The 15,080-nt window shown below is 47.4% G+C and overlaps 1 protein-coding gene across 11 annotated transcripts in view; it reads right to left on the bottom strand.

Annotated features, from left to right (window-relative positions):
- Positions 1-13,051, bottom strand: part of Trerf1 (transcriptional regulating factor 1) — a 211,458-nt gene extending 198,407 nt beyond the window's left edge. For 4 of the 11 annotated variants that reach the window (XM_046450595.2, XM_046450604.2, XM_046450605.2 and 1 more), the window contains exons 1-2: positions 12,504-12,665; positions 12,002-12,086 (exon numbers count right to left, since the gene is read on the bottom strand). The gene's annotated coding sequence lies outside the window, so the exon portion shown is untranslated. Of the gene's footprint in view, positions 1-9,364; positions 9,498-12,001; positions 12,087-12,503; positions 12,667-12,711; positions 12,769-12,935 lie in introns of those variants that run through there. The other 7 variants (XM_058581382.1, XM_058581381.1, XM_058581387.1 and 4 more) reach the window with 5 other exon arrangements.
- Between the last annotated feature and the right edge of the window lie 2,029 nt (positions 13,052-15,080).

Genomic DNA, 15,080 nt, shown 5'->3' with positions numbered 1-15,080 from the left:
TATTCAGGTTATTAGGGGGGCGTGCACTTCAAGGGGATGCTAGGACCCAGCCCCTTCCTCTTCTTCTCTTTTGAGACCCAGCCATGAAGTGAATGGTTCTGCTGTGCATGTATCCTGCCCATGATGTGACACCTCACCCAAGAGGGACAATTAACCATGAACTGAAACCTTCCAAACTGTGAGCCAAAATATATCTTTTCTCTTAATAAGTTGATTATCTCAGTTAATTACTATAGTGATGAGAAGCCAGCCAACACAGCCCCTCCAGTCTGTTCTCTTTATCTCTCAGAGTGAATTTTATCATACATAAATCTGACTTGGTCCCATGCTGCCACACATCCCTCCTCCAAATCCTTTGGTTACTTCCATACTGCCCACAGGGTCAAGACCAATCTCCAAAACATGGCATCTGGTCCTCCCCGCCTAATTCCTGATTATGTCTCTAGGCTCATCACCTGGCAACTCTTACTCAGACTTTGTATATACCAGACCCCAAGCTCTGTATTGGGGACATGATGATAAGCAAGACATGGCTCACTGGCCTTAGGAAGGTGGTGGTCCAGTTGGGGAGACAGACATCTTAAGGGATTGCTGCCATTCAGATGGACAATAGGATGGAAATCCAGCTGGGCTTTCAGAAAGGCTTCTGGAGGAAGGGTGGGTGAAGCAGGCCAAAAACAGAGGAGGAAACACTCCATGCATAAGAAACTGCCAAGTCCTAGAGCAGCACTGGCTAGCAGGACTTTCTGCATTAACGTAAATATTCTGTCTTGCCTGATAGGATAGCCACCACCCTATATGGTCACTGAGCACTTTAAATGGCCATTTAAATTGGGGGAATTTTAATTGGGGGATTTTTAACTTTTTTCATTTTTTAGTTAATTTAAAATCATATTGCCATGCGGAGCTAGTGGCTGCTGTATTAGACAGTGCTGTTCTAGAACATTAAGCTGAAGGTGATGGAAAATGAAGTAAGATAGCGCTATGGGCTGTGTCCCACGAATTCATACATTGAAATCCTAACCCTTTGTGTGATGGTATCAAGGGGGGTGGTGTCTTTAGGGGTGACTGGGTCATGAGGGTGAGGCCTCGTGAACAGGATTCTTGCCCATTCCATCATGTGAGGGCACAGAGAGAAGATAGCCATCTATGAACCAGGAAGCAGGCCGTGGACAGACACTGAATCCGCCCACACCTTGTTCTTACACTTCCCAACCTCCAGAACCGTGAGGAATGAATGCCTGTTGTTTGAACCACTCGGTCTTCGGCATATTTTTTGTTACCACTGCTTGAAAGGGCTAAGACGGTGAGCCTTGAAGTTATGCATGATGCTTTCATTAGGCCAGACACTGCAATCTGCTGTTGCCTTTTCCCTTGTTGACCTGGCAGACCCCTGCTGACCCTGCACAAGCCCATTCATATACTGCTTCTCTGAAGATGTCCCTGACTGCTCTAGACAATCTCTCCTACCTTCTACTTCTTCTGAAATGATGTCTTTTTCCAGGAAGATGTCACTGTGTCTCATACTTCTATGTTCACCTGACAGTCGTGAGCTTCTTCTCTCATTCGTCCTGGTAGTTTCCTGGTAGTTACTCAATAAATGCTTGATAAACAAGTTGTCACCAGTCATTGCAGGCTGGCAGGGATGGGGACAGAGCATTTGCCTTTTCTAATGAGGATGTATGACCCCAGCCTTGATTTTTCTTAGAATGACAGCTCACCCCAGCAGCTGGGGAAAGATTCTCTTAAACATCTTGAGCTCCCTACCCATAACTGCCAACAGCAGCCCTTATTGAGTGTTTCTAGATATTTTTCTAGTTCTTCGAATCTAGAGGTCTATACTAAGTGCCTCTGGTCAATTTTTAAAGGCAGCAGAGCCTAATTAGGATCCAGTCTTTGGGGTTAGTCCTGGGTTTGAATACCAGCTGCACAAATTAGCACCTGAATGTCCTTAAACAAGTTGCTGAATACCCCAAGCCTCAGTTTCCCCAAACAGAAAGTGAGCATCACATAGTAAGTGAGCATCCATAGTAAGAGGATGAAAGAATTAAAATGTCTCACAAGGCCAGGCACATAGTAAGTTCTCCAACAGCAGCTACACCATTAAAGTGACCTAGACCCCTAATCCTGATACCCCAAGACACACTGCAAATTCCTGCACCCCGATCCAGGCCCTTCTGCATGTTCTCTTGGATGCAAGGAATATAATCCAATCTCTGACTCACAATATGTTGCCAAAATTCTCCTCCAGTTCCCAAGAGAAAATTTATTTTAATTCCCTCTAACTTTAAAAATCACACAGTCCTTACCACATTTTTTGGGGTGGCAGGAGTGAGGAAGGAAACCATAAAATCCAACAAGCAGCTTTTAAAAGGTTACAAACTGATTGGAGAAAGAAAGGCGAAGGCAGCTGGAGGGGGTGCGGAGGGGGGAGATGGAGACAATCCCCTGAGTTTCTGCTATTATTGAATACCCCAACTCTCAAAGCAGCCTGGCCGCCCCCTCCTCCACGTGGGCTGAGCTCTGTTAATGAGAAAGCGGAGCTCTGCCTACATTACCACAATAATGATTTCCCTGTTGCATTTTTACATGCCTGCCGCTTTATCATAGCAGAAGTAGACATATATTTTCAATAAATCCCTTCTCTCCTTGCCCCTCCCCAACTCCAGCTCTCCCCGGAAATGTTGTTCCCTGGGCTCCCTCCCCCATCGCAATCCCAACCCTGGAGCACAATGAGTTCCACTAATCAAAACAGAAAGAAAAAGAAAAATGGAAAAATCACAGCTGCTGAAAAACAGCATTCGCTACAAGTCAAAGCCCTCCACATTTTTTTTCTGCGCACAGCATTTACTTCTTCAAGGACACAGCACCCCTCCCCGATCAGAAATCTTACATAGAGTTGCTCAAAGGGGAAGGAGGAGGGGGGCGGGTGAAGAAATCTAATATTCCCTCTCTTTCCTATTTTGACTAAGCCAGCACAGACAGAAATATAGATAAGGCCTTGAATAACTGATTTAACAAAATGTCACTTATTAAAGGGGATGGGGGATGGGACAGCATTTGCATTCGAGAGCTCAGTTAAAACACCCCAGCTAAAGGCTGCAAGGCCACAGCAAGGCAAGGGGGGAAGGAAATATTTCTCTAGTCTGGTCTCCTTCAGGGGTGGCAAGAGCTGGGCCTGGTAGCAGAGAGGCTTGGATTTCTCCCTCCATCAAGAACAGCGGAAAAAACAGCGACAAAACAGAAACAATTAAAAAAAAAAAAAAAGCAAGCTGATTCTTATATAAGTAAGCATTTATACAACACTAACTACTGCCAGGTTCTGTGCTAGATGCTGGGGGTACACAAATGAGAAGTGACCCAGTTCTGCTATCCCCAAGCAAAAGGGGTGAAAGACACGCCCAGAGTAAGTATGCCCAGGACAGCCCTATCAGCCAGGGGTTCTTGGGTGGCAAGAACCTCTTTCTCTAGCCCACCCCACAGCCCCATCCCAGGACCAGGCACCCTGAGCCACAGAGAAAAGACTAAAGGAGTGGGCATCTGCAAACTCCTGACTGGCAGGTCAGGAGATGAAAAAAAGAGAGAAACAGCCCCAGTAGTTCAAAATCAGCCTCATTCCTCCTATCCTTGGGTTGAATTTGAAGACAGTTTGGTATCTCCTGTGATAATGACAACAGGAGAACCCAAAGGACACTTCTATTAAATCTCCCTGGGCATCAACTTTATCTTTTTCTTTTCCTTTTTAAAAAAGTCTTTAAAAGGAGATAGATTGGGAGCAGTTCTCCAGAGACCCAGGAAGAGCAGCCTCTGTTATAGCAAAGACCCCCAGAAGCTCTCAAGAGGGATTCTATCCCAGGTAGCAACCTGTTCAGGAGCCCAGAGGCCAGAAGCCATACCACTTAGGAATGACCACAGCACTGCTCAGGTACCTCCACTGAGGGGCCCCACAGAAGGCGCACAGATGACAGTAGAATGCAGAAGAGCTAGCTGCCTGTCTGTTAAATTCAGATGCTGGCCTTAGTTATCAGGCAGCCAGTAAGCCCAGTGCTCCAGAACAACAGAGCCGGATAATTCAAGTTTTAAAAAATGTAATGCTCAAAACATGCTTAAATCATCTGTTTTTAACTATCATCAGAAGGGTAAGTTCAAGATACTCAGGTGAACTTTTCTGTGATCTTTGGCACATATTTTATAACACATTATTTAATACTGCAGAGCATTATCTATTCAAGAATGAATAGCCGGGGAACAGCTCAGTTGGTAGAGAGTTTGCCTTGCATGCACAAGGCCCTGGGTTCAGTTCCCAGCACCACACACGCGCACACACACACATAGACATTGTGCTTCTGTGAAAAACTGGTAGTAAAAAAAATACCAGCATAGGGTATGATGATACTCATAAAATCAATAATAATTTGGGTCTGAGGTTGTAGCTCAGTGGTAGAGTGCTTGCTAGCATGCGTGAGGCACTGGGTTCGATTCTCAGCACCACATATAAATGAATAAAATAAAGTTCTGTCCACATCTTAAAAAAAAGTCCCAAAACAATTTAAAAAAAAAAAAGAGTGAACAAAATTTGGACACCATGCAAATTCTGGCATTAAAGCAAGGTTTTTATTTATTTTTTCAATTCTACATCTTGTGCCTGGGTTTCCTCAGCTGTAAAATGAGACTCCGTATATTTTCTACGGCTATTGGAAGACATAAATAAAGCATGCCAAAGAGCCTTCAGAACTACACATACTAGGTGAACGCTAGTCATATCAGCGTGGCATCCATTTTCTCCCTCTCTCTCTTAGATTTTTCTTTGATTATTTTCCCTCTCTGTGAAATCAAACTGATATCGATTCCACTGCTGTTTCAAAACTGACAACATGTATTTATTACACAAATACAGGAAGAAGTCTTATTCATGGGTGTGGCAAAATCTCACCAACTCTGAATCTAGGTAATGAGTACAGAGAAGTTCATGATACGAATCTATCTGCTTTTGTATATGGTTAAAAAAAATTTTTTTCACTCTGGAAATAATGTTAAAAGAAATAAATCAAGCCTCACCCTTTTACACAGAAGACAGGAGTCTGATTAATGAAAAGCACTGGATATTTTTCAAAATTAGAAATTATTTTCCAGCATCCACAGGGCTACTGACTGCTTTTATGGAGACTCAGCTTTATAACACAATCCTCATTTGCAAAACCAATGCTGAATGTGGATATAGACTGCTAAGATCAGGGGATTACAGCAGGGTTTCTTGGGTGGGTTAAAGATTCCCCTAAACCTAGTTCACACAGTTCTTCAGGGGGGATAGCAAACCAACTTTTCTTGGTTCTTTAGGTGGACAGTCTCAAAAATTCTGCACATAGAATCTAGGTTTGAGCCTTTTTTTTTTTTTGTACCAGGGATTGAACCCAGGGTCACTCAACCACTGAGCCACCTCCCCAGCCCTTTTTGATTTTATTTAGAGACAGAGTCTCACTGAGTTGCTTAGTTTCTCATCTTTGCTGAGGCTGGCTTTGAACTATTGATCCTCTTGCCTCAGCCTCCTGAGCCCCTGGGATTACAGGCGTTCGCCACCACGCCTGGTTTGGGCTTGAGCCTATCTTGACTAGCCATTTCTCGGCTAGCATTTCTGATGGCAGCCTTCTGACAGTACGAGCAGGTTCACTAACCTGATCTCAGAGAACTTGAAAACCTCAAACAGAAAGTGGCCACAAGGAGGGAACAGCAGTGGGAGGGGATACAGTAAACAGGATGTTAGGAGATGCTTTGGGAAGTTAAGGGAAGTGTTTCAATGATTGTCAGATTTTATATCTGAAAAGGAGATGGGTTGAAGATCAAGTCAACTCGCTGCTGCTGTGTACAACACTTCTTACAGTTTACATAGCACTATCTGTATATTATCTGATTCCACCTCATACAACTCTAAGAGGGGAGGTGACAGATGATATCACCCTCTTGTTATAGACGCAAGACAGGTTCAGAGACTGACTTGTCTAGAGCCTTAGAGCAGAGCTGGACCTCAACCTAGATCTTCCGACCTCTCAGGCAGACTCCATGGTTGGAGGTCACTAAGGCTGACACAGCTGGGGATGTTTTTGTGAAAGGTAGCCTGAAGGAGAGGAGGCTCTTTTCCTTTTTTTTTTTTTTTCTCCAAGCTTCTTGCTCAAAGCATATAACACAGTGCCTACCAACTTTTGAACAGGGCTGAAAAAAATCACAGAAGTCTTTTTCCAATCATAGTTTGCAAATAAATCTAATGTTAAGGTCCAAACTACTTTAACTGAAGACTCTTTTTCCCCCAAGCAAAAGAATCTGCTCTTTCCTCTGTGCAGCTCAGTAATGCAGTCAAATGTACAGAAAAACGCAGTACAATTTCTGATGCAGTCTTAACCCTTGTCTTCTCAGGTTGATGCCAAGCCCAGAGTCCAAACCACTTCCCAAAGACGCTGCAGCCTCAGCCTGGAGAGGCAGAGCACTGCAGGCCTCCAAGAACTCCCATGCCTGCCCACTCACCTGCATCCTCCCTCTTCTAGGCTGTTCCCTCCCATGAGGATGGAGGCAGCGTCCCTCCCCCAGTAAAGGCCAGCTCTTCCCCTCAGGCTTTTTTTAACTGACCCAACCCGTTTCTCTTGATCAATCACTACCTCTCCACCATTTTTCCCATCAGCACATAGACATACCACTCCCGAAAGAAAGAAAGAAAGAAAAGAAAACAAGTCCTTTCTTTTATATACATGTCCTTCCAGCCCCCAATCCATTCTCTGCTCTCCCTGCCACACATGGTCAATCTTTGCCAACAAGTTGACTACACATGCTATTGGAAGTTCCTCCCCTCACATTCCCACCCAACCTTCTCCAATCTCTGTACTGCTCAATCCTTCACTCTACCAAACCTGTTTTTCCCAAGATCACCAATGGACTCCACTTGACAAGTCCAGTGGTTTCTTTTGTGGCCTTATCAACTTCATGAACCACTTAACACTTTGTGTGTGTGTGTGTGTGTCTCCACTCTCTCTATTCAAACCTCCACTTCTCTATATATAGGCATCTCATCCACTAGATTTAGATTCCATCTCTTTGATGATGGCTCCTGAACTTTTATCTCTTGCCTGGCGGTTGGGCTTTTTTGACACTGGGTACTACATCAGACTGTGTACTTGGTGAACATCTCCACTTCAAGTCTAAGAGCCATCTCAAACTTAGTGGTACCCAAATGGAAATATCAGCTGAGGCAGGAGGATCTCAAGTTCAAAGCCAGCCTCAGAAACTTAGTGAGGCCCTAAGCAATTTAGCAAGACCCTGTCTCAAAATAAAAAAATTTAAAAAGGCTGAGGATGTGGCTCAGTGGTTAAGTGCCCTGGGCTCAATCCCTGGTACCAAAAAGAAAAAAATAAAATAAAAATCTTGCTTGTGTTTGCTCTCCCAGTCTTCCCCATTTCAGCAAGAGAACCACCATCTACCCAAATGCTCAAGCCAGAAATGTCATTTACCCTACATTCTTTCTCCCCATACCCCCAAATTCAATGTCAAGCCTGTCCATTCTGCCTCTAATGTACATCTCACACCTACCTGCTCCTCTCCATGTACCTGCTTCACCTCCTCTTCACCTGTTCCAACTGCATCTTTACTACACCCCCCCAATTCCACACCTGCCACTCTCCCCTCCCTTCCCCATCAATGCAATCTCCTTTAAACATAAGTTAGGGTGGTCACTTCCACTATGAACTTTCAATAGCTTCTCACTATGCTATAAAAGAAATCCAAACCTTTTCAAGGCCCACAGAGGGCTGCATGATCATCTCATGCTGCCCTCTCTCCCACCACCTTGTCTTTATGCCTCTTTTAGCCCCACCCCATGCCCCCTATAAAAGCCAAAGTCATTCTGAACAGGCCCTCCTCTGCCTAGCTCCATGGGTCTTCTCCCAACCCCACTCCTAAAAGAAGGCTTTGCAGGCTACTCTGTTGAGGTCATTGTTCCTTGTGGTCTTCACCAGAGCACTTATCACAAATTGCAATATATATTTCTTTACATGCTTGCCCCTGGACTCTGAAGTGTGGAAGTGGGTAGAGAGATGACTGTATCTCAGTTATCAACAGATTCCCAGACCCTTAATATAGTGCCTAGCAAATAGTAGGTGCTCAATAAGTACCTGCTGAATGTATAATGAATAAACCACGGTTTCTTATGGCATGAAAAGAACTATTACCTCATTCTGTGGGCCCAGAATTATCACTGCCATTTAAGCACACAGATTCTTTTTTCTCTTCCTCCATTATTAAAAAAAAAAAAAACTTAATGTTGATAAACCAAAGGCCCAAATAGCTCAATATATCCCATCTCATTCCTAGCTTACTGTCCTCCACAAGGGGAAAAAAAAAACTATCCATTTCTTCCATAAACCCAAGTTACTATAAGCAGCTACTCTGAGAATTTAAAATTCCTAGATAATACCAGCAAGGCCTTTTGTTGTGCATTTTCTTTAACCCAGAAGAAATGATTTACTGAGAGCTGTGGGGTAACTAATGCTCTGAAGATTATTTTATTCATTAAAAATGCCACAACACCCTCATCAAAAAGCATGCCAGTAATTGCAATCCAAGCTGCTATCATCTCCCTCTCCTCGTAAAAGAAATCAACTATGTTTTAGATTCTCCTTTATTTCATTGGTTTCCCTCCTAGGTCAAAATCCAGAGATATGGTTAATCCACAAGATCCTAGCAGATTCCAATCTTCTCTGCCCTCTCAGTCACAGGTTTCATGAGGTCAGAAGAAAAATGAGCTGAATTCAACTGTCCTTGGAGCAGCCTGGGGTCTGGGCCAATCATCTGAATCCTTACTTTTCGTATCAGTGTTCAAAGTTAATAAAAATAGAACTTTTCCCCAAAATGCCCATTGTTAAATATACAGTCTCCTGAAAGTGACAAATACAATATCATTATCAAACACTATCACAACTATTCAACCAAATCCCAATTACCCACATGTGAACTCTCCACAAAAGGTGGCCAAGGCCACACTGGCCTTTTGGGTCCTTCTTTCCTCCCCAAAGCTACCTGCTGCCTGGGAATAACAGCTCAATTAACCTTAGACTTGACTAAGCATTAGACCAGTGAGCCAGCTGGCTGGAGGGGAAACTTCTAAGATGAACTGAAATTATTTTTGATGCCAGGATTACATGCCCCCTCTCTATTAGCATGCATAATTGGGAATTTTTTTGTTCAAGACAGGAACAGACTTTCATAAGTAACTGCTTGAATAGGATAGTCAAGATTCTCAGGCCGCTCAAGTGCCTATTTGGAATGCTAAGGTACAAATCCACTTTCTCCATGAGAAGACAAAAACAGAAGTTAATCAACTCACCCAAGTCCATGAAGCAATTTGGCCGTTGGCCCAGGAAGACACTGGAGACCTCCGGGACCTCTCTCCACAAGACAGAACTTCAGAGCCAGAAGGGAGCTCACGGATCCAACCATGCATTTTTAAGACAAAAAATCTGAAGCCCAGAAATGGATAGAAATTGGTACCCTCCCCATTTTTCTTTCTGGTGACAGTTTCCCCCTGCCTTGAGCATCAAACTGTCTTAAAAGTTCTTTTGTCACTTTATAAATACTGTAAACCTGGGCCAACTACCGAATGCAAAACAATTTTAACACTTCCTTCCTAATCAACTTTATGGAGAATCATTATACTTTCCCCCAAACCAATGCTCTGATTATTATGACCAATCCATCCATCAAGAGAGAAGGAAAAGGAAATTATAAATAAGCTTTGTTTTTGTGACCACACATTTTATTACATAAGCAGCAAAGAACACTACACTCAGACTCTTCTTTCCAATTTAAGCTTCTAACTCAACAAAAACCACAAGCCCAAGCGGGTTAAAGGAGGCAAAACTGAGTACTTTCTACACAATTCACAGAACAACTGTTTTCACAGCAAGCTCACATAAACGCTATGTGATATTAACACATGCCTGCTATGTGGAAGCCTGCTTACCAAGCTGTGAAAAGACCCATGTTCACCATGAAACCTGCAAAATTAATCTTCTCAATGCTGATAAAGCATAAGGGACACACTCTTTTTGAGATGTCAAGCTGGCTTCTAACAATCCATTGGCAAAAATGGACATGCCTAAAAGGGCGGGGCCCAAAGAGGTGTGTCACTCTGGGTATCAATTCCTATAAATCAAATCCTGACAATCACCACAATATTTTAAAAAGAATGACTTATGATTCATGGGCCTTCAAACATTTATTACCACAAGAACATTCTCAGTAGAAGAGAAAAAAAGCGACTGTGACTTGATTAATGGCTAAAGCAAGACAATAAAACAAATCTCATAAATATAAGGAAAGAAAACTGAATGAGTAGTCTTGGCTTTGAGGTTGGGCATGTAAATAATTCCACCCAGCAATAAACACACATAAAGATTTTGTTTACCCTCCCACCATATACATTAACTAGACTCAAGATTTTCACTACATAAAAATAAAGCTAATTTGTTTAACTGATGCCTAGTTAGGAACATTTGATAAGTAGCAATAATTTTATTTCCCAACTAACTCTCAACTGCCAAATATCAAACCCTCAATCTGGAAATCTAATGACAGGAAGGAAGGAAAAAAAAAAAAAAAAACACTGTCCATCAGTAATGTGCAGAGAGATTTTTTTTTAACCCATTTTTCCCCTGCTAGAACTGAGCCTGTCTTAAGAATTGGGGAAGGCTAAACCAACTTCAGTTAACCCCACTGAATATCTAACCCTACTGAACATCTCCGGGCTGTATCCCCTAGTGCTAAAATTATCCTGGCAAAGTTAATTTCCCAGCACCATCAAGGTACCTGACAGCGAAGACCTACAACTCTTCTGCAGAAATCAGTGGGCTTTGGGCCAAGAAAACAGAGGCAAGGAAAGGCAAAGACTGCTGGTTAACTAGTTAAGGACTGAGTACTCCTGCTTGTTATCCTTCTAGAGGTCATCAAAGCAACATTTTCTACCACCAAACTCCTTTCTTGAAAGGGTGAATGATGCAGAAGATTGGGACTAATGGAGACAACTTAAAACTCCTTTTCTAAAGCTCGTCTCCATGGCCTGCAGAGAGGTGCACCCACACGGGCTCTCTCTCGGAAGGCATGTTTTAATGAACTCTAGGGCCATGCCTGGACCGGTCATTCCTAAGCATGACTTCCACGCACTTCACAAGACGGCCCCAGGCCACACGGTTAGCAACCTCTACAACACGTTCACTTGCCAAGCAGCTCTCTCTCATCTGGGGAAGAGTTTCCACGAAGCTGGTTCTAACAAGCCGGTAGAAGGCACACAGAGGAACCAGAGGCGTTTTCTTCTAACCCAAGGATGGCAGGCGCACATGCTCCATCCAGCCCAGTGCTGGCCAGAGGCTGCCGGCCAGGTGCTCTCTGCCTTCACCGGTGAATGGGTGGTTTGGTTTTGTTTGTAATATCTGCTTCTTCAGACCACCAGCAGTAACTTCCCGGTCTCCCAAACTGAAGTTGGGGAGTGAAGGGGCAAGTTCCCCCCTTTACACATTTCTAGCATCTGGGTGGCCACACTAACTTCTGGGGAGTACCCAGCCCCCACAGAGCCCGTAGGATCACATACATACACATATGCATCATGTCAAAAACCCCAAAAGGCACATCCCCAGGGTCCTGCGGTTTCTTGGCTGGAAGAATGAAGGCTTTATAACATCACAACCTTCCGTTGCAAGCCCACCACCTTCACCCTTTAAGCCAGGATTGCCAATTATAACGCCCACCTCACCCCTCCCCCTTTGCTGGGATGCTGTGCAGCCCAGAGAGGGAACAGGGAGGAAGGGAAGCAGGGAGAAGGCCCTGCTTACATACTGAAAGTAAAGGGGCGGCAAGAGACTTGTCCTCTGTTCCTCCACTCTTCCCTTCCCACCCCACCCCCGTCTTCTCACGGAGCATCCCCCAACTAATTTTTTTAAAAATGAAACTTAATAAGCCTCTTGCTTACCTTGGCTGTTTCTGCAACAAGTGCATGGGCAATCCGACAGGAAGACCAGTCTCCGCTTGGGGGGTGAGATGGGGGGCTAGCAGAGCTGATGGAGTAATTTCAATATTAATTTATGTCAGCCGCCTTCTCGCAGCGCTACTCACTTACAGTACTGCCCTCAGCCTGTAAACAAATATCGCTCCGCCAGGAAACATACTCCCCAGATGCAAGCCCCTCTCCCCAGCAGGGAACCTGGCCCCTCGCCCCCACCCCCCAGCAAACAGCGTGCTCCCCCACTCCCAGGGGGAAGCTCGGGGTTTCCAAAGCACCAAGCCACCACCTTCGCCACCACCCCAGCAAGAAACTTACTCGGTCCGTCTACGCCTCCACCCTCCCTCCAGGAAATCTACTCTCCATATGCATTCAGCCTCCCCGCAGGAAATCTGCTCCCCCCTCCCCCTTCTATATACATGCACCCCTCCCTCTTCTCCTCCCCACGCGCCCTCCCAGGCCAGAAACTTACTAGCAAGCAAGCGTGCAGGCTCTTCTGATCCTGGAAACTTATTCCCAGATATAGCGCCCGCCAGCCCCCTTTCCCGGCCCTGCTCTCCTTCCTGCCCTCCGCCGCAAGCAACTCCAAACTCTCCGCATCCAGCCACTCTCCCTCCCCGGTGGAAATTTGCAGCGCCGGGCTGCGCGCGTGCATCCACCCTCCCCTTCAGGAAACTTACTCCCCATCTGCATGCACCGCCTCTCAGCCATCGCTTAGAGGGAAGGGGGTGTGCTGGGGAGACAGAAATACATATGTATCTCTCGCCCCTCCCCCGGCAGCAGCCCACTCGGGGCCGAACCGCGGTAACCTGGCCTTACCTTTTGCATTGCTCCCCACCCTCGCCCCCTCCCTTAGCCCTCCTTATCTTCTCCCCAGCACCCCCCTTTTTCACCCATTACCCACCCCTAGCAACCGTTCCCAAGCTCCTCTCGGCCTTTTTTTAAAATCCAGGATGCAAATTCCTCCCCTGTCAGCAAATCGACTGTCAAATTATTTTCTTGCAAAAGGAGAAAGGCGGGGTGGGGTGGGGGGGAGCAGAAGCAAAAAGGGGGGAGGCGGGGGGAGGCAGGGAGAGGGACAGAGGAGGGGAGAGATATCCCTCCGCAGAGCTGGGTCTGGCCGCGGGCGGGGAAGCAGGAAGTAAGGTGTCCAGCGCCGCGGCCGGCGGGTCCTCCGCCGCGGCCCCCGCCCGCGTCCCCTGTCCCCCGGGGCGCCGTGCTCCGGCGGGCGCGGGCCGCCGGGCGCATTGTTCGCAACCTTCTCGGCGGTGCAGTGCTGACTTTATTTGTGCGCTCTGCGTGTACGTGAGGTTGCACCTTTTGTAGGCATGCGAGTCTCTGGACAAGGATGGGACAAGGGCCCAGTTGCGGCCCCGCGCGGGACCTGTCAGTCCCGGGGTGAAGCGGACTCTCCGGCTTGGCCGGAAAATCGAGGCCCGGGAGAAGGCAGCGTGGTCGGGAAGCTGCCGCCTTAGACCCGGACCTGTGCAGGATTGCTTCCTGCGTAGCCGTCCCGGTTATTGTAACGCGCGTTGCAATCTTAACGACTGGGTTAGGGGGTTTTGTTTATTTTTTGTGAGGGTTTGCATAGATGCCAAGGTCTGGGCGGGCTGGGTGTTGACGGTCTGCGCCTTCCCCCACCTCACCCGGGCCTCGGTGGGGCCGGGAGAGGGCCTGGGGCTCCGGGGAAGGGGGCTGGAGGTTCTCGAGGCGCGCGGCTCCATCCCTCCGCCCCGATGGGGGCGGGGAGGGGTGCTGCAGACGGCGCTGGAAATGCAGCTCTCTGGGGAGGGGGCTCCACTCCGCGGCGAAGCAGGCTGGGGGGGAGGTTGCCTAGGAGAGGGGCCGGGGCCGGCAGCGGAGGGGAGGGATCGCAGGGGAGGGGGCGCGGGTGCGGCCGCGGCGCTCGCCCCTCCTCGCGCGCCATGACTGTGGAACGTGGTGCCGGGGAGGAGGGACGGCCGCCGGGGGCCGCCCGGGGCTGCTCGGCATTGGTGCGGAAACCCGAGCCCCGAGTCGCTCCCTCGCGCTGTCTCCTCCTCCTCCTCTGCGGGGGAAACCGCTGCACCCAAACCGAGAGCAGCTGCGAGCAGGGGGCAGGGCGCGAGCTGAAAGGCGAGCCAAGGGTTCAAACCTCGTCGGCCCAGGGCAGGGGGCGAGAGCGAGACCGGGTCCCGCGAAGGACTGCAGCGGTTAAGTCCAGGTGCCGGGATCCTAGACGGTGACCCAGCATTTCTTTTCTGGTCCTAGGAAACATAAGCCAAAGATAGTTCAGCCAAACAGAGTACCTCGCGCCGGGTTCGAGGTATCGATCTCGCCTAGGGTCCTCAAGACAGCGAGTATTTTTGCACGAGGGAAAGTTACACCATTCTTTTTTCAGTGTGGGGGAATCGTTGCGCCCTTCCCCCAAATCTCGCTCAGGATAAGTCAGCTTCTCCCGCTCTCCATGCCTTCGACACTGTGTCCCCCCCCGCCCCACCCCCACTCGGGCTCTGGGTGTGGACAGGGCGGGGGAAGGCTATATGGGAGCTTAAAGCATGAGGTCATGGGCGGAGGAGGCTGAGGCCAAAAGCAGCCGAGGTTTTTGTGTTTTTTGAGGGGTAACGGTTCTCCATCTTCAGCAGTGGGAAGTCTTCCTGCCTAATACTACCAATTCTAAGGCATCTGGTCTAGAGAGTCCCCGAAAGAAGAGGGGGCTCTGCTCTGTGTCGTTTAATCAGCATCTGGTCGGTACCCAGCCCTTTATGGAGACATTACACATAAGCAAAGAAAGCTGAGGGACAGCGCACAGTGTCGCCGGGACTGGGAAAGCTTCAGATGCCCGAACCCCTCTTTCCCCAGTCTTTGGTCATATTCCAGCTGGACTGCTTGCTGCGACAGCTTCCTGGTCCCTCCGACAATTCTTTCCAAGCGACTAGAGTCTTTCTAACACTCTTGATTACACTCCTTTAAACCCAGCAAGCCCCTCCCCACTGCTCTTAGAATAAAGCACGTCCCGAAGCCCCTGCGTGTTTCGCCTCTGCAGACCTCTCCACAGCTCTTCCTCGTT

This window comes from Marmota monax, unplaced genomic scaffold, assembly GCF_021218885.2.
Source record: "Marmota monax isolate L192 unplaced genomic scaffold, Marmota_monax_Labrador192_F-V1.1 WCK01_AAM20220418_F8-fsc00127, whole genome shotgun sequence".
Lineage (NCBI taxonomy): Eukaryota > Metazoa > Chordata > Mammalia > Rodentia > Sciuridae > Marmota > Marmota monax.
The sequence above is the reverse complement of the archived record's forward strand: the minus strand, read 5'-3'. Positions and strand labels throughout refer to the sequence as shown.